Raw genomic sequence first — 22,717 nt, 5'->3', positions numbered from 1 at the left:
AAGATGATTTTTCCACCTGTGGATGAGAGCCTGGAGCAGCACAGCGGGTTTTGGAGTCCTTGAGGAACACACAGGAGTTCATTGGCAGCAGCAGAACCCAGAGCTCCCAACATCCCACCTTCTAAACAGCCCTATGCATTAGTTAAATATGTAATTATATGGTCCCTAGGTAATTGGTGACATGACTACCACTAACATTTAACAATAGAAAGCATTCTACTGTGGTTTGGAAACGGTGTGTTAGTGTGGAGACTCCTGATAATTCCTCTCACAATAGCTCAAAGCAAATTAGAAAGTCAAAAGTGGGAATATCTCCCTGAAAATGCCTGTGGTTCTCTGAAAACGGGATAAGGAAAATTCTCTTTCATTTCAGGCACAGCTGAACGCATTTAGGAAGTTGGTGAAGTCAGGGAGTCCCAGTTTAGTCACCATGAGGACTGGAAACTTGGATTAGTTGTCTCAGATTGGTTTTGTATCAGCACAAGTGAACTGCATGACATGATCGTATTTCTTTATGTCAGGAGGGTGAGGAAAAATAATTAGCTCCTATGTAGGAAGGCCAGGTTTTGATATTTACAGTCGTGTACTTTGGGTGCACAGATTCGTGTGCACCTCAGAATCTGGCATAGGAAGGATATAAAAATTCTGTGGATTGGTGCAAAGAACTGAGGAACGAACATAAAGCTTGAAGTCACCCAGCACAGCTCCCTGCCAGGACAAGATTATATGCTGCAATCCATAGTGATGTAGTGTTTGCATAGCACCTACAAGGTACCAGGTGCTTTACAATGTGCTGTGGGACTGCTGTGTTATAAAATAGTGTATAAATATGCTAGAAACTAGTTGTATTGCCTATCTTTTCTCCTAAGTGCCTCTCGCCGTGTATCACTGGAGTGCTAAAGCCTGTCCTTTGGAACATGCACACAACCATCTGATTCCAGGAGCAATGAGCTATTAAAAAAAAAAACCAAAACACCAACAGTCACTTTTTAATGGCACCAGTTACAAGATCCAGGTCTTTTCACACCGGGCCAGTCATTTGAATCCAGACCAGGTTGGTAGTTATGTCTGCTGAATGACCTATATGAAAAGAGTTCTTGGTCTCAATCCAGTTCCTAATGGAAAGATGCCCAAGCTGCCGAAACGAGCATCGCAGCTGGCCCAGCCAGCAGCAGGAGAGTGAGCTGGGAGCATGCTGTAGGGCCAGCAGCAGGCTGAGCTGGGAGCATGCTTTGGGGCAGGGCTCAGCCTCACCCCCCACATGGTCCCCAAGCAGGCTGAGGTGTGCTGGTGCCGGTGACACAAGGTGGCTTGCAATGCTTGCTCTGCTGCACAGACTCAGGGATAAACCCTTCCTCCTGTGTGTCAGTGGCACTGCCTGACTTGCTTGAGAGGCATGGCAGGTTAGTTGGTAGGTTCTTGCTGTGGGGTGAGTGCCTGAGTTAGGGACTGCTGTGCGATGCCAGATCAGCTCCAGCCATGCAGGGCTCTTCTCTACAAGTGATTCCTGAAGTGAAAGAGATAATCGAGGGCTCTTACAGCTGTGTAAAAGTAACAGAAATTAGAGTGCTTGTAAGGGTGAAGGTTGGATTCAGCTCCTGGGGGCCGTGGTGGGGTCAGTCTCTTTCAGTGCCAGGACTGATGTCCTTCCAGAAGAGATGCCATAGTCCACAGTGGTTGTGGGTTTGATGGAGAAATTACTGCATGGCACATGGTGCTCTTTGGGTTGTGCTTTTAAGAGATCATCCCGAGCCATTTTTCTGAGCTGGCCTTTAAACGAATCTGGTGACTGCTGTACAAAGATTGACGTGTGGCTCTATTCACCCCAGAGATTTTTTTGGTCTGGATGCCTTTCTCTTAATCCCGTGGGTTTGATATCTGGACTCAGAGCTCAGAGTGAGCCCCTGCAGGGCCCAGACAGTGTGACTGCTGGAGTGGGACAGCTGCTGGGCACAGCATCTCCCCCCACCTCTGCCATCGTGTCAGCAGGTACAACAGATTCCCTGACAGAAAGACACATAAATCCCAATGTCAGGAAACAAAGCAGTTTTTAAACTTTAACAAGCAGGCTAATGGAAATGAAATACAAAGGAAATGAGAAAAAAAAAAAAATTGACTAAAATGTTTTTTATTTTGGTATTCTGCAGGAAAAAGTGTGTACACTAAATAATAAATAAGCCATGCGATGTTTTTACAGCTTCTTTCATATGCGTGAATTCTTAAAAACATGCAAAAATGTGGAATAGGCATTTATTGAGGACAAAAGGACTTATTTTATGTGCGGAGAGCAAGATGGGGAAAGCAGAGAGATGCATGTTTAATGGATTGCTGTTCACAGAAGGGAGATATTTCCAAGTGTGAACATATTTGTAGACAAACCGATCTGACAAGTTAGCTCGGGGAAGATGTATGACAGCAGAATTGGCTGGGGAAGCAGGATTTTGTTGTGAGGGTGCTTGTTAGTGCAAACAGTGCCTGCTGGGCTTTGGCAGCCGCCATGCCAAGTCCTCCAGCTACCCTGGGAGTCCTCAGCCCTGGTTTGGGTACGTGAGAGGTCCTTGTACGTAGCTAGCCAGAGGTACACGGCTTCTTTTCATGTCTTTATTGTAATTGGAGCCAAAAGGGACTCATTGCTGTGACCCTTAGAGTGTTTTTTAAGAGGGAGGGAGAGCACAGAGAGCTGCTGCAGGTACAGGGATTTTTTTGCCTAACCCAGACCAGAAAGGTGGAGTATTTCTTTCAGCATTGTAAGAGGCACTGTGTGAAGTGCAATTGCAGTTGAAGAAAGTAAAGAATATTTTCACACTAATAAGGAGAGTGGCAGCTTGGAGGAGCGTGGCACGTGAGGTTATCAAGGGCTTTCTCCATGGCTAGCTTGGCCGTGCCGTTGTGCTTGGAAGCAGCTGAAACCAGAGAAAGAGAAGCCTGTTGCCATGACTGGCAGGCTCTCATTATTCGCTATTCCATGGCTTATGGTTTAATGCTTGTTTAACTGTATTTTTTTTTTCTGACTTTTGATTTCTTTTTGCCAACTTTATATTTTAATACATGTTTTTATGGAAATATTAATAGCGCACATGTTGCATATAAAACACCATCATAAAGCTTTTTTGCTTCAGCCCTGTTGAAATAAATGATGTTATTATTATAATAATTTCATAGAGTTATATCTGTTCGGTAATGAAAAAGACCTGTGGCTGCTTGAACCATCAACCTAAGCAGTTTTTACAGCTTTCTGTAGCTGCAGTGACCTCATGGAGCTGCTGAAACTTTTAAATACTCCGTTTCTCAGCCGAGGTGGGAACACAAAGGAGAATGAGCAGATGATAGATATGGGACGTTTGCTTGCAGCCTGTCTGCTGTCTGAGAGCTGAGCAGTGCCCAACTGCTGAGACTTTGTGGCCACAGCCAGCTCAGCGCTCTCACATTTGTGCTTCTGAGCAAGAATGGAGCTGAAGGAACGTGGGCAGGCAGGTGTGCTGTGCATGGTTAGCTCCTTTCCCATCTGAGATGTGAGCTGGAAGGCGAGCAAGTGTCTGACTGGAAAGATAAGGGCTGGGTATGTGAGCATCTGTTTGTATAAGTTCATATCCAAATGCATGCGTGCATTCTCACAAGCTTTAGTGATAAATTTAAAAAAAAAGAGAGGCAAACAACTGTAAAGTACTGTGGATTTACAGTGGATTTTAAAAATTAATACTCAAACATGAAAATGCTTTAAACAAGAAAGAAACCTTTTAGTAACTTTTCCATCCTAGAAAAAAGGGATAATGAATAATGCAGCTGTCCACCAAGACAACTGATTTGCTGAACAAGTGTAAAATAAATCCAAGGGAGAACTGGTCCAGATCCATGGAGAGACAGACACAGGACAGCTCCTGAATTCAGCAACTTGTGCAACTCTATGAAAGTTGTCCACAGTGTTATCCTGGAGACTCTACCATGGGATTGCCTTTTGTTGGTGCAATGCTGGAGTTCCTTCGTTTTGCCACAGTTCACAGTCTGAAACTTTGTCCCTCAGCAAAGTCACAGCTAAGCTGAAGTCACATGAAAAGCTGTGGGATTAAATCGTGTGCTGGAGAGCTTTGCTAGTTATAACTGGTTTGCCCAAATCTGTTCTGTAGAGAAATAAATGCCGTAGTTATCCCAGAATAACCCCAGTACTTAGTCTTTAATACAGAATTTAAGTAGCGCTCGAGATTTTAAAAGAATTTCAGAATCAGTTGGCATTTTAGAAGCAGCTACATCTGCAAAAGCACCTGCCCCATCCTGTTTGTTATATCTTTGATATAATGGTCAATGGCTGAAGCAAATCTGACACCAAAACTTCCAGGCAGGAGGACGTGTGATACCTCTAATGGTCAGCATCATTATCCCTGGTGACCCAATTCTCCCTTTTAAGTGAGGTTCCTCTACTCCTAAGAGTACACTGGGGCTTACTTCATAGCTGTAGGTGAGTCAGGTCTCAAGATCACGACACAGGAGATACCTTTGCTTCTTGCAAAGGCTGCTGGAGGCAGGGCACGATTAGCTCCTTTCTCATCTGGGATGTGAGCTAGAAGGGGAGCAAATGTCTGACTGGAAAGATAAGGGCTGGGTATGTGAGTTTGGTATGTGAGTTTGCTGTTTGGAAATGGCACTGCTCTCTGGTTCTTGTAGAAGGCCTGTGCTGTCTGTGTGCCACTCTGTTTGACCCGTGAGGTAGGGCTGAGCATAGGTGGGGTGAGGAGGAATTGCTAGCAGAAAGGACTAGTGTTTGCTTACTTGCCAGTTGGCTTGAGACACAAATTCATTCTGCTGCCCTTGAAGCAACCTGGTCACGGCTGTGTGGTCCACTTGGAGACCCAATCCTGTTTCTGATTCACAAGAGGTGCTCTGCACAGACTAAGCCCTTTTTCTGCCATGCTATAAAAGAGTTGGGTTTTGCGTACTGCCTTTGGAATGAGCCCCTCGGAGGAACAGGCTCCATAAAGTATTTATAACCCATATTTTATAAGGTATAGTGAGTTGGACGAAAGGAGCTTTTTCATGTGTCTGTATGTGCATGTGAAGCAGAGCTCATACACAGGTAATTCAGCCTGGCAAAGTAGGCTGGCCCACAGTCCTGATTTCTATGTAAGCTGGCCTCTAGGGCATGGATGAAAGTGAAGACAGTGGGGAATAGTATGGCAATGGTTAGAGAGGTGATAAGAACCAATTACCTTCATAGCAGGAGGAAGAACTCTCCTCGTGTTGGCCACCATGTCCTCGTGTGATGCAGTATGAGAGTTTTGCCAGTGAGTGGTACCATAAAGTGACTGGTCCTTCCATATCACGTTTTTGCACCTTCATCTAGTCATGAAGGGCGGTGTAGGCACTGCTGTTGAATGTGAGTGCAAAAGAGCAAACAACATGAGGGATTTTTTCTTCCAAAATGACAAAAGACACGAAACATTAACACAGCTCTCATCTCGAGGGCTCTACAGGAGCCAACCTTTCCATTTACAGCCCAGCCTTCTCACCAGAGTGTCCTCTGGAAACTCCTTATCCTTGCACTCCCTAGAAATTAAATGATTCAATTGTTGATCAATATGGGATATCCGTGAAAGCTTTTCTTTTTTTTTTTTTTCTTTCCTTTTTCCTGCCTGGCTGAGATCTACTCTAGAAACTTTCCCAAGGACAGTGCAGTCTCAATGGAAATTAAACCATTTCTACTAGAAAAGTGGCAGCTGTTTGACACAACAGTGTCAGAGCAAACCACTCTATTCAAATGAAATTGAAATTGAGTTTCCTCTTGAAAGAGGAATTTAAGCTTACAGAATTTCCCAAACTGGAGAATGTATCTAATACCTCTGCATCAGGCAAAAGTGCCATTGCTCGTGCAAGAAACACGTTGATGCCCTCAGCACACTCCAGGTGAATGCATGGCATGAAGTAATCCTGAATCAGGCTCCACAAGCTCATCGCATTTCAAAGTCAGCCACTTGGAGTGCTTTCAGAATGTGAGTTTTTAGCAGTCATGTCCAACAGTCTGCCTTCTCCTCCATTCCCTCTGCCACAGAGTTGGCCGTGGGTCAGCGCTGCTCACCACTGTCCAGCAGCAGAGGCCGTGCAGGAGGTGCTGGCCCCCTGCAGTATGCCTTGCTCTTTGATGTGCACAACTCATGCAGAAAGCTGCTTCAGGCTCAGGGCAGATTGCAGCGGTCCGAGCTGCAAGACAGAGAACTTGGTCTCAGTGTTGTGTAGCCAACAAAAAAGTGTAACGTTATTCTAATACCTCTACAGCAGTAAAGGTAACTTAGACGTGGTCAAGTAACAGTAACTTAGACGTGGTCAAGGTTTTAGCAGTTGTAAGGAATATTACCTGCTATAAAGTCTGAATGGTGTTGAATTTACCAAAAGTGCCTGATGTAAAATCATACTGTCAGGAACAATTAGCCATGGTGCATAAAAAACCTCTTAGAGAGATTACACTTCCCAGATTGTTTTACAGAGAAACTTTGTGTCAGTGTTATGCTTTGACTGCCTTTTGCCGTGAAGCATTTAAGAAACAACAGTTTATAGTCTCAGATCTTTATGGTTTGGAAGAATGAATACTCCCCTCATGTTAGGCCAAATTGATGTTTTAAATTCAGGAGAAACCCCATCATGTTATAAAAAGGAGAGAATGTCCTAAGAAGAAAGTGGTCAAATCATTCCAAGATGTTATGGGCTTAAGGGTTTTTTTGAGCTTTTTTTTTCCTACGGAAAAATTTTCACGATCCTGGGCATATGGTCAAAAAACACAGAAGTGAGATATTTTTAGACAAGCACATTTGGTATAAAGTTACCCATCCCAGCATGTGCATGGGGACAACCTGGGCTGCCCACAGGAGCTGTGTGAGCATCCTCATCCCTGGGCTGGGATGAGTGCGGACCTCCTGTGGGTCGGCACAGCAGGGCTGAGGGCAAGCAAATGTCCACAAAAAGCAGGATGGCTCCTGCTGCATCGCTCTCTCCTCGCCCTGACCTTGCAGTGAGAACGGCTGGGGGCAGGTAGGAAGCCTTCTGTCTCCTGGCACCGAGGGCAAAGCCCAGCCCTCACCCCAGGGCAGCAGCTCTGTGCATGGCTGCAGTGTGCTCCCGTGGCTCAGGCTCAGCAGACGGATGCAGTTCCAACTTTCTAAGATCCGCCTGTCGTTTTTTTTCCAGCCTTGTCAGCGCTGCACAGCCAAGGCATCCCTGGCAGCTCAGGCTGGATTCTGTTTGGCCTCACGCATCATCACCAGGCTTGCCAGTTAATTCAGGCGGAGGGTGATGATGTGTGAGGCAGAAAAAGCGCAGCCTGGCCTTCAGGTGCCGGGCACAGTCACCACAAAGGCAGGCAGGAAAATGCTCTTTCCATTTGTACACTTGAGTGAGCGTGACCTGGGAACCCGGGAGGCTGGAGCAGATCCTGGACCACAGCGGGGTTTACGGCGCGGCCACGGAGGTTGGAATCTCTGGGAAATTGCAAGCCCAGGCGAGAGCCTTTAGCAGGGAGCAATGTTTCCAACATGAGCCACTCCAGCATCCCTGCACATTGGCCTCGTGTGTGCACGCATGGCTCTGCAGAAGGCTGAGCTCTGATCTCGTTCCTTTAGCAGGTTCCCTGGCCATGATGGATGTACGACTATTTTTAGGAGTGGCCAGCAGCACCCTGGCATCGGATCAATAACTGCATACCAAGATGAACACTGCGGGGTATTTTCAGTTCCCACTGCCCCATATTAGGACACGTGGGACCAAAATAACTGGAAAAGCCTATAGCCACGCAAAGAACACAACATAAAATGCAGACCAGGAAACAGACGGAGGTATGATCGTCAATAATGCCTCAAACTCACAATCCGCACGGTTTCTGGCAGGAATGAAAAAGCAAACCACACAAGATCCTGGAATATGTGTGCAAGTATGCACTGGGTTTACTCTGGCGCGAGCTGAAGTATGGCCCTAATAAAAAGTCCACATGTCTGACACTGTGTGCTGTACTTTTGAGCAGACACAGAAGAAGTTTATCAGGATGGGAACCAAACTGCATGAGGCTGCGGGTTTGTAAGCAACTGAACTGGAGGTTGGTTTGCATGCATATTTTGGAAGGCTAGTGGCATCACACGGACACATCACAGCCCTGCAAATATGCACACGTACGTAACAAGACCAAGGTGAGGAATCAGTGAGTCCAGTCATTCTTCTGCTTGTAGGTTCAGGTTTGCATCCTCTAAAAGGAAAAGCTCAGGGAGGAAGACCCACCAGGAGGGTGAAAACTGAGGGAGAACTCGTACGTCTCAAGAGAGCTGGAGCATTGGGATTGCCACTGAGCACTTCTGGCAGTGTGCAGCACACGCAGACCTGAACTCCCTGGAAATGCTGCCGTTCTCTCCTTTGTTTATTGGTTCATTTATAGAACCTAAAAATCTCATCGCCAAAGTCTTAACAAGCAGATGGTTGTACTGTGAAAAAAAACCCAACCCCACACCTCAGCTGTTCTTGTTTGCTAAAGCACAAGGAAAACAAGAAGTCAGATGTGAGTTAGGTATGATGCCTTTTAGGTGGGATTCCTCCAGTGTACGACAGCAGTGCCAGGAGCATTTCTTTCAACTTCATATTATGTGATGTATTGGTTTGGTCTCAGAAGCCACAGCGCTTCCTTATTTATGTAGCTTTGATCTAAAAAGCTGTTTATTTATGTTTTATTGAACTATAAAACATCCAGTAAACATGCCTTATGTTTTTATGATGTTCTACACGAATTCTGTCATGAAAATGTCAAGGAAAAATAATGAAGATCTTTATTGTGCTGCTGCTGGTGTCTTCCTTTGGAGGTTCTTATGCTTTGTGTTTCTGTTCAGATGTGAAATTCATAAGGCCTGCAGATGTCTTGCCTGCTAAGCATCTGGAGGAGAAGGAAGTTTTTCCTTATGGAATCCCAATGGATATGCTACCAGGGGCAGTATCAGGAAACGATGGTCGGCATTCCTCTTTGGATGCCACTGGACATCTCTATCACAGCAACCTGGAGGTACTGGTTGTGCTGGGTGTTGCCTCCCATGTTCAGCTGCTTGTGAGAAGATGGAGGACTTGGATAAGAATGGGTTTTGGAGAGTCAGTAATATCCTGAATTATGTAACGATCCTTCCTTGTAGCTTACAGTATTCCCAGTGTTGTTTTACTGGAGACAAGATAGAAATCAGTAATTTCAACACGAGCCTTATTGTTCCGTGCTGCAGACTGCAGTTTAACGTAGCAGGAGATGGGAAAGCCCATCAGCTGAAGGTGGCCCAAATGAAGTTCTGGAGCTGACAAAGCCACCAAGGTTTCCAGGTGGCTCTCATCAAGCAGCTGCTGCCTCCACTGCCAGTGGTGTGCTCTCCTTGGTGGGGGAATTTCAGCTCCTGGTGTTCAGGCAAAGGGACTAAAGGCCCTCCTGGGGTCTTGCAGTTGTGTGTCTCTGCAGAAGGAGATGGTTGGGGTGCAAAAATTTTGCTTCTGTGTGGGATAGGTTGTGTGGGAGGGCCTCCTCTGTGCCTTCGCAGTGCTTCATGCCCTTCACACGTGCTGTTGTAGAGAGGTGGGAGCTCTGAAGGCTGTGGGAGGGAGGGAGCCCATGGATGTGCCATTCTGGGCTCAGACCGGTGTCATGAAAGTGCTTAGGTGGTGTGCCAGGAGTTGGTGCCCTTCTCGTCTCCCGCAGACTGGTGTTAGCAGTGATGCATGCTGTCTCACTTTTGTTTGGGTTGTGTGGTTGTTGCTAAAGAGAGCTTGAAAAGAGCAAGTTTAGAAGTTTGGGTACTGGGCAATGGACACCACTGAAGCACTGGCTCCAGAGTTCTCCTGCTGACACCTGCTCAGGATCTGGGCCTCGTGTTGATTGCTCTTTCTCTGCAAAATGTGCTCCTCAAGCTGCCCTGAGCCCTGTGTGCATGAGTGCTTTTTGGGGCTCTGAAGCAGCAGCGACTCTGAAATGTGCAGGTTTGCTTCCTTTCCATCTGAATGGAGAGCGAAAGGCTAATTCTATTTTACAGTCATCTTTGTGCCAATATAGTTTGTATGTTGCATTTGACCTCCTGTAACAAGGTTAAACCACAAGGATCCCCTTGAGAAGTCGCTATTCATCTTTTATATGTGAAGATTTTCAAGTATAGAAAGGGGATAAACCTAATACGGTGTTTAATGGAAAAAAATTATGACACCAATAACACATCTGTGTCTGTAATTTCACAGGTTTTCTTTCTGTATATTTATATATGTATATATGTATAATTTAATATCAGCCTCAGGGTTGTGGTCTCACATGTCATCAGCTTGCAGGAAACTGGATCCTTGGACTAAGTATCAGATGAGTTGCTAATGTTTGGAAAAAAAGCAAAAAACATGCTTTAGGTCTCTGTTTTATGGCTGTTATTGAAGTAAGAATTTGTGATTGTAACCTGACGCTTGCCTCACCAACATGTTTTCATTATTGTCTGAATAATTGAAAGTCCAGGCAAATTTGGATGTTAGGAGATGTTATACATAGACGTCTCAGTGCTCAGCACAGCTGAACGCTGAGGTGGCTCAAATTAGGGATGAATGTTTCACCATTTTATGTGGGCTTAAAGATTGTTTTATTCCCCAGCAGCAGCAGCCCAGACACAGGCTGGTCAACCTGCACTCAGCTCACTTCCAGGGCTGGTTATCCAGCACAGCCAGGCTGTCACACAGCAGCCCTCATCTGAGCACAAGTGTGACTTCTCAGGCTGACTTTGCAGTGGGTGAGAGTAAGCTAGCCATAATTGATGCATTTTTACCTTATTTTGCAAGGAAAAGTGAAATGAAAATGGGAGTGCAGCTTGAGCTAAGTTGCGTGCTTCTAGGGAGAGGGGCCTGGAAGGTTGAAATTGTGAAAAGCTGCACGCAGAAGTCCTTATGAACTTGAAAATGACGGGCTACCATTGCTGTGCATCTTTCCTGGTGTGCCCGGGAGCTGTGCGTTGTGTGGAAGTTCTGTAGAAAGAAGGTGCTCAGTCTTCACCAGCATGTAAAAGGGAGCTTGCAAACATCTCTCTTTGAGCCATTCTTGCAGAAGTTGGGCTTGGTTTTGTTCGTTAGTGTGAAATGGGCACTCCCAGTTCAGACTGTGGTGCCAGGGATGTGAAAGTGCCCATCAGCTCGGTCTGTTGGCAGAATGGTTGGGGTGGAAAGGATGGGCGATGGGGATCTTCCTCAAAGGTGGTCTGTGCCATAGGGAGACACGATGACAGGGCACCTCGCTGCCATAGCCCAGGCCCATTCCTGTTCCGTGGGTAAACACCTGATTTAAGTCCATAGGATTTATGGATCTAGCAGTTTCCCCACTACGTGAACTAAAAGTTGACATAGAAAAAGGTAAATGAGGTTTGTAAGCTAATCCCTATTAACTGGGCATAACTGGAAAATTAAACCAAACAAAAACTTTGGGTGGCTTTGAAAAACACCACGAGACTTCTCTGCCAGGTTTCTGAATCCTTTAATTAGATGCACGTGTCTGCACCGACTGAAAACCAGGACTCGATCGTTCATTAATCTTCAGGCACGAGGAGCAGTGCAAGCAGGCACCAGGCAGTGTGACAGCAGCCCGGCTCTTTGCTGACCCACTGCTTGGGTGAAAAGCCTTTGAACAATTGGGAAAAGCGAGCTCCATATTTGAGTTCTGCAAGGAACTAATTACTTGCCTGGACCCTGCCCACATACCAGCTTCTACCCCCATAAATCCACCGAACAGCAGGCATCCATGAAAGTCCTCCACACTTCTTTTCTGAATCGGGCTCTTTATGTGCATCTCAACTTGCTCGTGGAAGATTCATGGCCCAAGCTGCCTTAAGTATTTTTGTTATGAATAGAAACCCTTAAACATTTCCTTCTCATTTAATTTATCATTTTTTTTCAGCCTTTCAACACCGGGTACAAGCTAGAAATAATGGCAGGCAAAGTTTGTCCCCGAGAAAAGGGCCTTAAAATAATAAAGCATACAGTGGGAAGGAGAGGAACAAGGAAAATAAATTAGCCATTTGCAAGGTGGGAAGTTTTTTATGTCGTGTGGCTGCTACATTGCCTCACCGTGTCTCAAAGCACTGACCTGACCCCGTGCTTCAGAGCACTGTTGGCACCAGTGGGGAGGATGGAACACAGAGCAGTGCAGGGCGTGCTGCTGGCTGGGGTTTGGGCACTGTGCTGAGATGCAGCTCAGTGTTCCACCTCTGCGAGGTTCTTATTAATAACTAATTATTAAGTACTGATGATTTACTTGCACTCACACCGGTGGTTTTTTCCCTCCATGTGGGCTGGGAAAGGTAAAGCTGTGTTTTGAATTAGGGGTTCAAACAAATCTGCTCGGTTCAAAAGGAAACAGAGTTGAAAACACTGACTTCCTCCCGGTCGGGCATCACAACAATAAACCTGGTGAGATTTCACTTGGAAATGGGTTGTGGATTTGCTAATACTTTGAGTAAATCATTTTACAGCTGGATTTGTCCCCGAAGTTCCCAACAAAATACAAAGCCTAATGGAATAGTAGCAATATCTATACAGGTTCAAGTAGAGCCACGTTTGGACAAAATGCTCTCTTTACTGCATCTTGAAATGGCAAAGTGTGAGGAAATGTAGGTGCTGTACAGCATAGCCTGTTCCAGTCTGTACCAAACCCCTCAGTCTGCTGAGGAAGAGCCATCCACCCATCAAAAAAGCATGAGATGAAGCCCTGAGCACTGCTTCATGTGCAGATCAGCCCTCACAGACAGCAACACACCACTGTTCCCATCTCCTGAAAGCACCTTTTCGGGCAGTTTGGTTAGATGCCTGTTTGAAAGGAAATTTTATCCACTTTGTTTTTGGCTGTGGCAAATGGACTTAGCGATGTGCAAACTGCTGCTAGAGCAACAGTCAGCCTGAGCACTGCAAACTGCACTGTGAGCAATGGGAGCTTTCAGATGTCTTCTTTGCTCAGATCACACCTTCTCTGAAGTCAGTGACAGAACTCCAGCTGTCCTTAGGTGCAGCAGCTCCCATCCTGCTGTGAGCTCACCTGGGTGCATTCAGTCCCCATTCCATGCCATGCCATGCAGCGCGGGCATCGCTGAGCCTGGTGCTCAGTGCAAATGAGGTGCCCAGGCAAAAAGCACTTCCCTGCCCAGAAGCTGGGGCTTATCACCTCTGGGCTGCTCTGCTTTCCACTGACTCAGAAGGAGAACATTTCTCACTGCCTGTTCCAACCCAGGCAGGGAGGCTGAGCACAGCCTATACGGTTTTGTCTAATCTGATTCTGGAACTCAGAGAGCGTTGCCTTGGTTAGCTGTGATTCAGAATGTTAACCACTAAATCAGTTAGAGGAATTTATAATTCATTTCAGCTATTGCGGGATTCAGTACAATAAGATCATTATTGCCTTGAGATATCCTTCAGGTCATTAATTTAAATTAGAAATGCCTTCAAACAGGATATCGTGTACAGCTCCTTCCTTAGATTTTAGAGTTTAAGTAAGTTCAAGAAATGCTTCCTGCCAGATATTACTTCTGCAAATGTGAATCACTGCTCCCAAGTTGTGCAATACCAAACTGTTTACAGCTGTCAAAGGCAGCACTGCAGTAAGTGACACAATTACGCTGATTGTTTTTGCTGCTTTGTAAATGACTGAATTTACAAACTGAATGACTGAGTAATTCCTCAACATCCTTTGGTCGTTTTTCATCACAGGGTGGGGTTTATGCTGATTGCATAACTCGGTTCTAATTTACATGCTGGTACCAGAGGGTCTCCAGCAGCAGCAGGCCGTTCTGGCTATGTCACAGCAATCAGCGGTGGTGGGGGCAGTCAGAGGAGCACCACTTGCTTCAGGACTAGAAATGTTGGTAGGAAGACTACAGGCAGAAATAATTTTCCAACGTTTTCTTTATTGCTGTTTTAGAAGATGAGGAGGTTCTCCTCATGGCCTTGCGTAAAACCAGGAGAGAAGTGGCTGCTTCTGTCTGTTTCTCTCTGTGCCTCTGCAGATGTATTTTGCAAGATGCTGGGCAACGTCTTCAGGAGCACCTGCTGCTTTTGGAAGGGCAAATGTGTGCTCCCAAGCTCAGCCCTCTCTCAGGAAGGCTCAGATCCCATAATGCTTCTCAAAAGCATCCAGACTGCATAGTTATGCCTGTAATAAATTGAAGTTGTAGCTTGTAGCTCAGCATCTCTGTGGCTCCCCAGCAGCTCTGGCTGGTTCCTGCCTTCCTGCAGCCACCTCCACACTGAGCTGCCCCAGTCCTCTCTGTTGTCCTCCCAGTTCTGGGCTAAATGGGGAAAGGAAAGCTCCTTGGCTGCTTGCCATGCTGAAACCCCCCACCCCTGATTTATTATCACCGAAACCAGCTGCAGATGTTGGCTGGCCAGTGCTCTGCTGCCAATTAGGGAGTCTCATGCAGAGATTACTGCTCTGCTCTCCTGGCACTCACAGAGCACGGCGACGGAGTGGGGCTGTGCCATAAAGTGGGGCTTACAAAGATGAAAAATAAGTTTCACCTCGGCAGGTAAAAGACAAAGCAGAGCGGCTGGAGCAGTGATCAGTGGCAGGGAGAGGCCAGCCCAGATCTCTAGGACATTGCATGGATTTCCCTTATCATAGGTCTCTTGCTGTGCTCACGAACCCTAAAATTCCACCCCAAAACTCACTCAGCCAACGTGTCTGTGTCTGTGGTTTGGGGCTGCAGTTCATCTTGGCTCAGTGCACGCCTGCCTGGCTGCTGTGCTGGGGAGCTGGCGGGGCTGCAGGAGCCCCCAGGCCCCATCCCAGCTCCATCCTGGCCCTTCTGGGAGAACCCAACCCTCCTTGGTGCTCTGCCTCTTGTTCCTAAGGGCGCTTTGCTACCTGTTGTACGTGCTGGTTGAGAAAACAGTGTTCAGAGAACTTCACCAGAATAACTTTATCTAGAATTATGGAAAAAGGGGGAGGAATAGGAAAGAGACCACACTGGGATGTTTGTGAAGTTCATAATGGTCTCAGGCATTTTCTTCTGCTGCTAAATTGTTAAATTCAGATTCTAGAGAATCCAAATCAAATTGAGTCTGATAGATAGCCTGATCTCTTTTAATTCCTTTATTTCACTCCTGTTATAGTTCTGATTATCATCTATTGCTGAAATCACCATACTTTGGTAATGTGGTGCTTCCAGTGCCATGCATACTGCCATGTGATGTATGATATCCAAAAGCAGTTAGTGCCAACTTTAAGTTTCAGTGGTTGTACAGCATTGCAATCGCAGTTTGACAAAGCGAAATGCATCTTAGAACCAAGTGAATCAAGCTGGGAAACACTTTTCTGATTGAAATGAATATTTGGAAAAATTGTGGAGGCATAAAATCTGAGACAGTTATTCAGTGGTAAGGTTGTCACTGGTAATGGTAGGAAGCGCTCTTAGGTGACAGTAATTGTGTCACCTGTAGCTCACACAGGAAGCTAAATGATTTATTTTCCTCAAGTCACATTTTCATCTTGGCTATGAGAGCACAGTTCAGCAAAACAAAGTCTGAAAGGTTTTGTTGCCTTCTATCTCAGACCTTAATGCAGGTTTATACTTTGCTGTGTTCTGACACTTTCTGGGAAAGAAAATACTCCGGGAGGATTTAAACAAGGGTTTGTTCCTAAAGAGTTGCCCTATGTTGAAAGCATCTGTCCATCTTTTTAATATGCCTGCTCTAATGTTCAAACTTAGTAGGAAATGAATAGAAAAAGTGATTAGAGCATCAGTTTAAAACGTCTGCGTTTTCAGATCTCGATATTTGGCTTTAAAAGCCACTCGTGTTGGTCTGGGTGGGTATGGAGTGCTGGCTGCTCCAAACGAAATGCAAAAGTGAACCTCAGCACTTGAGCAGTTGGAATGAATTCTGGTCGTGTACAAGCAACATCAGAGCCCATTAGCAACCCATATTAGATTTAATGAGACTAAACATTACATGGTGTGATTTTCCTTCTAGGAGCAGTTTATTATTGTTATAATGCAAAGCACTTCTCCATAGTGCAGCTCAAGTGTTCAGTCCCTCGCAGAGCTGGCGGTGCTGGGCTCAGGATGCACGGAGCACATCCTGCAGTGGTTATCAGGAGAGCGATCTGATGCAGCGGCCCCAGAGGAGCAGAGGGATGAAATCTGATAACCGGGCTTTACTCAAACTTAATAGCAACATAAAAGACTTTATTTTCTCTTTTAAGGTTCGAAATGTATTTCGTTATGAAAATGCGGTGTTACGTTACCTTAATGCACAAAAGGATTTTTGCAAGCAAAGCCTGCAATAAAATTTCACAGCTACTGTGTCCTATGGACAGTTGGGGCTGGAAAACAGGGCTCTGGGAGCAGCCAGAAACACACACCTATGGTTAAACCAGGAAAATAAGTGTGAAAATGGCTCAAGATACTCCAGTACTGACAGTGATAGAGCATCACTGGGACACGCGGCGTCCTCAGCACTGGCACACTTCTGCCTTCTTCTGTGCTGTGAGATGGGGCGATGGAAAAATGATTATTTGTTTTGTCTCTTTATTTATTTGTGCAAGTGAGAATTGATTCCTTGCAGCAGGAGCTGCTGGGGTGGATTTGTGTTTGAAATGCCATTGTTCTGCCGTGCTGCTGGCGGAATGAACAGAGCACCAGGCAGCTTTTTCTCTGCTCGCTTCTCTCAAGTGAGATACAGCATGAAAATCAAATGAAGACAGTCTTGTATTACTTTGGAAGCCTTCGTGGGTGATTTTAATCTTTGCAATTTTTAATAGGAAGCAAACTGCAACTGGAGAGATGAATTGCAGCAGGTTGGGTCCTCCGTTGTGCACAACACCTCTGAGCCACAGAGCCCATCTGCTGGGCCTGCAGAGATGGGAGGTGCAGTGCCTGCAGGCTGTGCCTTCTGCACATGAGACCTGAACCAGCAGAACTGAGCCTGCAACGTGCAAGAGCTGGTCAGTTAATGGCGAGCCTCTTGCCTGCTTTGTACAGCTGTATCTCATTTATTAGGGTGCTGCATAGTGCAAATTCACCTTTTAATTATAGGCTGTCAGAATTTGTGTTCGTATTTGCAAAGTTGGGCTGATTCTCTCTGCAGTGTTTGTGCTGCTCAGTCAAAGCAGGAGTTGCTTTCTCTCACAGCATACGGGTACATAACAGGGCAAGACTGATGGGTTAAACAAGTGCACCTTCTATTGGCTGATAGCCTAGGCATCATCTTGCTGCTAGCAATTAATTTGGGGCAGCCGTTGAGAAATTAAGCAGAAACAAAAGCAACAAACCACACTGCAAAGTGACGTGGAGAGAGATTTTGCCCTGCTGAAGGGCTGGAGCACAATCCCTGCCAGGAGACAGACCCAGCAAAGCTGTCACTGATGGAAGAGGAGCCAGGAGAAGCTGGTGGGCTGGGGGGGCCAGGACATCCCATCAGTGTGCTGGGCTCCACCGAGTCCTTTTGCTTCTTGTAGAGTTTTAATAACGTTGGGAGACGTAGAAGTGAAGGCAGTGGCTTCTGTTTCTGATAGATTCCTTTGCGCTGAGATTTAATGGATTAGCCAAAATGATGTGAAAAAATGGATCTCTGATTTATGACCTGCAATTTTTCGCTTACTGCAGCATTTTTTTTTACTCAATCACAGTGTTTTCCACCCTGTTAAAGTCTTGTGTGAATAAGTGCTATGTTGTGTTTCTGGATTTGCCCGGAGGGCTCATCAGACGACCCTTTGCCTACAGTCCCCACCAGGCCATTTAAACAGGAAGTTTAATTTTATAGTATTAAAAAAGAGAAAACGGTACTTAATTATCTGGCTGTGAAACAGCAGTACTCTTTCTTAATTTTAGTAGCTAATAAAATGCTGTTCCTGCAGTTAACTACTTCTGGTCCAAACGCACTACAATTTTGGCTATTTGAATAGAATATTTTATGAACTGTTATATATTGCACTACAGTTTTTAAACTCCACTATGACATATTTCTCTCAAGATTTATTAGCATTTTTTATTTAAAACAATATATTAAAGAGAGGAGAAAGAGTAATCTTAGCTAAAATTCAAATATTAGAAAAACATAACATAGACCAAATCTTTTCATTTAAGTTCCCCCCCTCCCTTTTCTCCCCTCCCACTGTTGCTATAAAAAAGTTTTTTGGAACAACAACCCACACCTGCATCATTAATTCAATATGTCTTCCAACATGACTCAAATCGTAGTATCAGTTTCAGGGGCCATTTGCTACTTAAATGACTTTATGAAAACAGAACAATGAGCTGCCCCTATGCAGTCCTTGCATTCACCCTGCCTGAAATAAGCCCCACATCTTTTCTATCCCACTCTACTCGCCGCTTTACCGATGGTTGCTGCTCTCCTCTTGCCCCTGAGCCCCTCATCAAGCGCAGTGTCTGCTGTGCTGTGTTATCCTCTACACGTGGTAAAGCCTCTGCTCACTGCTGGTGCTGTGGCAGTGGTTGGACATCCAGGTCTGGCTTTTACCCGAGTGCTGCCCGCTGGGTTTGTCACATCCCAAGAGCTGGGGACACACCTGGGCAGCTGGCTCCAAGCTGTTGCAATGAGATGAAGAGAGAGCTAATTGCAAGAAGTGTGTTCTGTGTCATGTTCTCAGCTTGCTTACCCTGACAGCCGGAGACGTCTTGCTTTGTGTCTCTTTTTACTCAAGTGACTCTGAATCAGCTGCATGAGGTTTTTAGTAGGATGGCGGTTTGTGTGCTGCTGTGTCTGTGTGTAGCTGTGGGAGAAGGACATTAGAAATGAGGGCAACCAGGTGAAAAAGTGGGATCCACAGACACAGAAATGGGCGACAAATGAGCACTGACTGCCCGGCACGGAGCAGCTTCCTTTGGCAGCTCTGACGCAGGAGATGCATGGAAGGTGGGCTCAGGGTCTGTGATGCCCCGTGCTTTGCTTGCGTGCTGAGGGTTGGCTGCTTGGGAACTGCTCCTTAGGGCTCGGATGGGAGGAAAGGAGGAAAGCCTCCATAGAAACCTCTGCAAGCACCTCCTGGGACAGCCTGGCCGAGCCCGTGGCAGCTCATCCATGAGCAGCATCTCATTACTCCAGCAGGTTGTTGCTGAGCTGTGCTCTGAGTCCCCACGTGTCCTGTCTGGGGGGAAGAAATTCAGGGTAAACGACACAGCCCACACATACATAATTCCTTATGAGTCAGGTCGCTTATAAGGGAAATTATCATTTGTTTGCATAAGGGATAATACCCCAGTGAGCATCTGCTTAATCTTAGCTGTCACTTAGCAATAGAGGATATGCAATTCATGCTGCCTCCCACTGTATCTAGCAGGAACCAGTTAAAAAGGAAACTGTTGTCATCAATTACACGAGTCAATGTTTTAGAGAAAGCATCCTCCACAACTGTGTTTCCCTCATTTAGGTGTGTGTAGTTAGTTAATTTGTGGGCTTTAAGAGACTCGGCAACTATCAATATTAGCCTTACCAGCACATGGTGAACCAGCACGAATAAATGGGCTTGTCATTAATGTACAGCAGGGTCTGTTAGAAGCATGCAGTTGTGGGTTTCCTTCCCCACCTATCCTCTTCCACGCATCTAACAGCCTCCAGTGCTGCATGGATGTTGGTGTTAGTCCTGCCACTTGCACACTGCCCATCACACATCCCAAATCCAGCTGCCAACTGTTTGGGGGGGGATCGACTCCCTTCCAAACAGCGCTGCTTATTGCAGCCATTCTGCTCTCCTCATTCCTAATACAGACATCTGAAAATCTTCCCAGATCTATTTAGAGTACTGTCTGAGCACAAATATTTCTTTGACAGCATTTTTTTTTGGTGTGTGTGTATTTAAGAGCCTTCAAGGGCTAAAATGGGGTTGGATGGGATCCAAGCTTGTGGAGAGCAAAGGCTTTGGGGAAAGGGCTTTGTAAGATCTGTAGCAGGGAGGATGACAAGGATGCTTCTCGGGTTTAAAAAACAAATATAAGAAACTACCAAAACAACCAGGTTTTGAGTTTCTTACCTCTATCTGGACCAGAACTGATCATTCTGATGGAAACTGGGAAAACTGCAGTGAATTCTGAATAAAAAAATAAATTATTAAAATAATTAAAAAGCTGAGTAATTCTATCCTAAAACAGACTTAACGTATCTGAAACATAAAGGCATCAAAAATGGTTTACATTTAGCAGCAGAGTTCCTTGGCATCTGTTACGGACACTTTGAATTTTAGGTCTAGAACTCAGAATCAGGAGGAAATCCCATAATCAAGGAAACGTCTGTTGGACCAAAGATCTGTCTATGTGTGAGAAGGAGGTCCCAGTAGTCCTCCCAAAAGTGCTGTCTGCACACCACACAGCACAGCTCACCTTGTAAGGGCAGAGGACTGTGTCAGTGAGAACTGAGCTCCCAGCACTCCTTTGGTTTGTGACTCCTTGTAATTTTTATATTAAGATAACGCAGCATTAAGTAATGTGCTGGCCAAGATGTTGATTGCTCGCTGTTATTTCAGATGTCTATCAGTGCTCAGCAGCCATTAGTATTTACCCACCTGAACGTTATCACTACGTGCACTTAGTAACCCGGATTCATTTGCCATTATGTAGATTTCTTTTCTTTTTTGTGGTTGACACACTGGTTCTTTAGAGACAACAACCCCACTGAGCCTATTAGGGCGGTCAGCTTGTGGCTGAGTCCTGCTAAGCAGGCTGAAATCTGAATGTTTGCCCTTCGAATTTGCTCAATTGGTCCTTTTCCATTATTCGACCTCAATTGCTTCTGTTCACCACCCTTGTCTGCTGCATTAACTGTCTATTACCTTGTTTACCATCGTTGTGTTAAACACCAGCTTATGAATGTCAATTTGTTCTCCAATTAGCTATGCCTTATTGACTTGCCCTTAGACTTTCAAACACAAGCTTTCTGAAGTGCCTATCATTATAAAACTGATTTGTTTAATTTTTTGAAGGGATACAGCTTTAATGCGGCCTTTTAGTTTTGTTATCTCGGTGTCACCCGTGTTGAAGGTCTGTTGTTTTGGCAGCGAGGTTTGTTCTAATAGCTCCTTATCTGTGTTAATATTTTGTGGCAGTTTATGTACCTGTGCTCTTCAGGGGATGCATTAGTTCCCTTCTCCTGGATGTGGTGTAGAAGAAGCAAGGATTTGACTGCCTTCTCCCAGAGGTCTGAAAGCTAAATGCAGGTAGGTTTTGTGGAAGAAAAATTAAGGAATCATGGCTCTGCAGAGCTTTGGTTGTCCAAAGATCATTCAGTTGTCAGTTTTAAAGGCTGGAGAAAGCTCTTGGGAGGCAGAATGAGTTTCCCTGTCCGTTTTTGTCTCAGTTCACAACACCCTAAAAGAACCAGGCCCTGGTTTTCAGATACTCACCTCTATGCCAGTGTGGAAGTGCAGATGCTCAGAAGTGTGGGTGGCTCCACGACCTTCCGTGCATCCTCAGCAGTGCTCAGTGTGCCTGTGAAGCACACAGCTGGAGAGGTTCACAGCAGAGCTGCTGCTTGCAAGGCTGGGGCTGGCAGTGTGACCCTGCTGTCCTCCACGCTGCGCGCTCGATCCTGCCTTTACCAGCAGGTTTTAATTGCCATCAGTTGCTGATGAAACACATTCACTAAATGAGACTTAATTTTTTGGTCTTTCATTTCCTCCTGTCTGTGGCAACTTGTCTTCATATTTTATCAGCTGCTTTTAAGTCCCGACGAAATCACGGTACGGTTTGGTTCACTGAGTCCCCTAACGCCCCAAATATTGCTGTCTTTGGTTGGCATGTACATCCTAGGGCAGTTCAGATTGTGTCAGTGCTGCCACTGAGAAAAGCACAATTTCTGCTTTGTCTCGAGTCAATCAGTACAAGATTTCCCTTCTTTTGTAAATTGAAAGTGCCTCTGAAAATAGCACATCTCTCTGTCATCCTTTTTTTTTTCTTTTTCTTTTGTATTTTCTTTAACTGTTTTTTTTTTTATTTAGCAGAACAGTATAAGATGGGTGGTTTTCTGGCATCAGAGCAGTGCCAATAAATGGCTTTTGCCAGTTATCTAAACGCTTTAGCTGTGCTTGGGCGTTTAATCTCTTGTAAAAGCTGTTTATTGCCTTCTGTATTGCACTGCAAGGCACATTATCCCTTAAGTATATGAATGACACAATTAGTCCTTGTAGAGACTTACCAAAATACTGTTGATTGAAGGTCAAGCATGAAAATTCAGATGCCACTCTCCTTAATTAAGAAAACTGGCCCTCCTGCATAAAGATCAGTATCAGGACTGAAGGGAAATCACAGGGAAGAATCAAATGGATTCAGTCCTGTGATGAGGATAAATGCTCTATGGCCGTGTTTGGTTTCTAGGTAGCAAATTGAAATCACAAAAGGTGTTCATAAAAGTCCATTTGACTATTAGTGATCTTCTCAAAACAGGCTGTTAACTTCAATCTGCTGTAAAATGGAAGTGGCATTTATAGGTGGCATCGCAAATAGCAGGCAATCAAACCTCATTAACACTGTAGTTTATAATTGCAGATTACTGTAATTTGTGAGGTATTGAGGATTGCTGCGAGGGTGTTATTTCTACCATTGGGAGCAAATGAACAGAGGTAGAAATTTACTGTAAGTTCAGACCTCTGTTCTTCTTTACAAAGCAACTGACGCTAAATAGTCTTCAGCCATTGTTTTGGTTTGGTTTGTTTTGAAGAAAGAAGTATGAAAGCAACTCTTAGATTGACTTTTGTCTGGAGTGGAGGGCAGAG

The 22,717-nt window shown here is 45.3% G+C and overlaps 1 long non-coding RNA gene across 1 annotated transcript; it reads right to left on the bottom strand.

Moving 5' to 3' along the window:
• Positions 1 to 18,089: 18,089 nt before the first annotated feature.
• On the bottom strand, positions 18,090 to 21,759 carry LOC146542877 (uncharacterized). The gene is made up of 3 exons (XR_014887908.1): positions 21,350 to 21,759; positions 19,985 to 20,041; positions 18,090 to 19,102 (listed from the first exon to the last, which is right to left on the bottom strand). It is a non-coding gene; the product is annotated as an uncharacterized LOC146542877 (long non-coding RNA).
• Positions 21,760 to 22,717: the final 958 nt, after the last annotated feature.

This window comes from Meleagris gallopavo, chromosome 23 (genome assembly GCF_905368555.1).
Source record: "Meleagris gallopavo chromosome 23, MGAL_WU_HG_1.1, whole genome shotgun sequence".
NCBI classification, from domain to species: Eukaryota; Metazoa; Chordata; class Aves; order Galliformes; family Phasianidae; genus Meleagris; species Meleagris gallopavo.
This window is presented reverse-complemented; position numbering and strand designations above follow the sequence as displayed.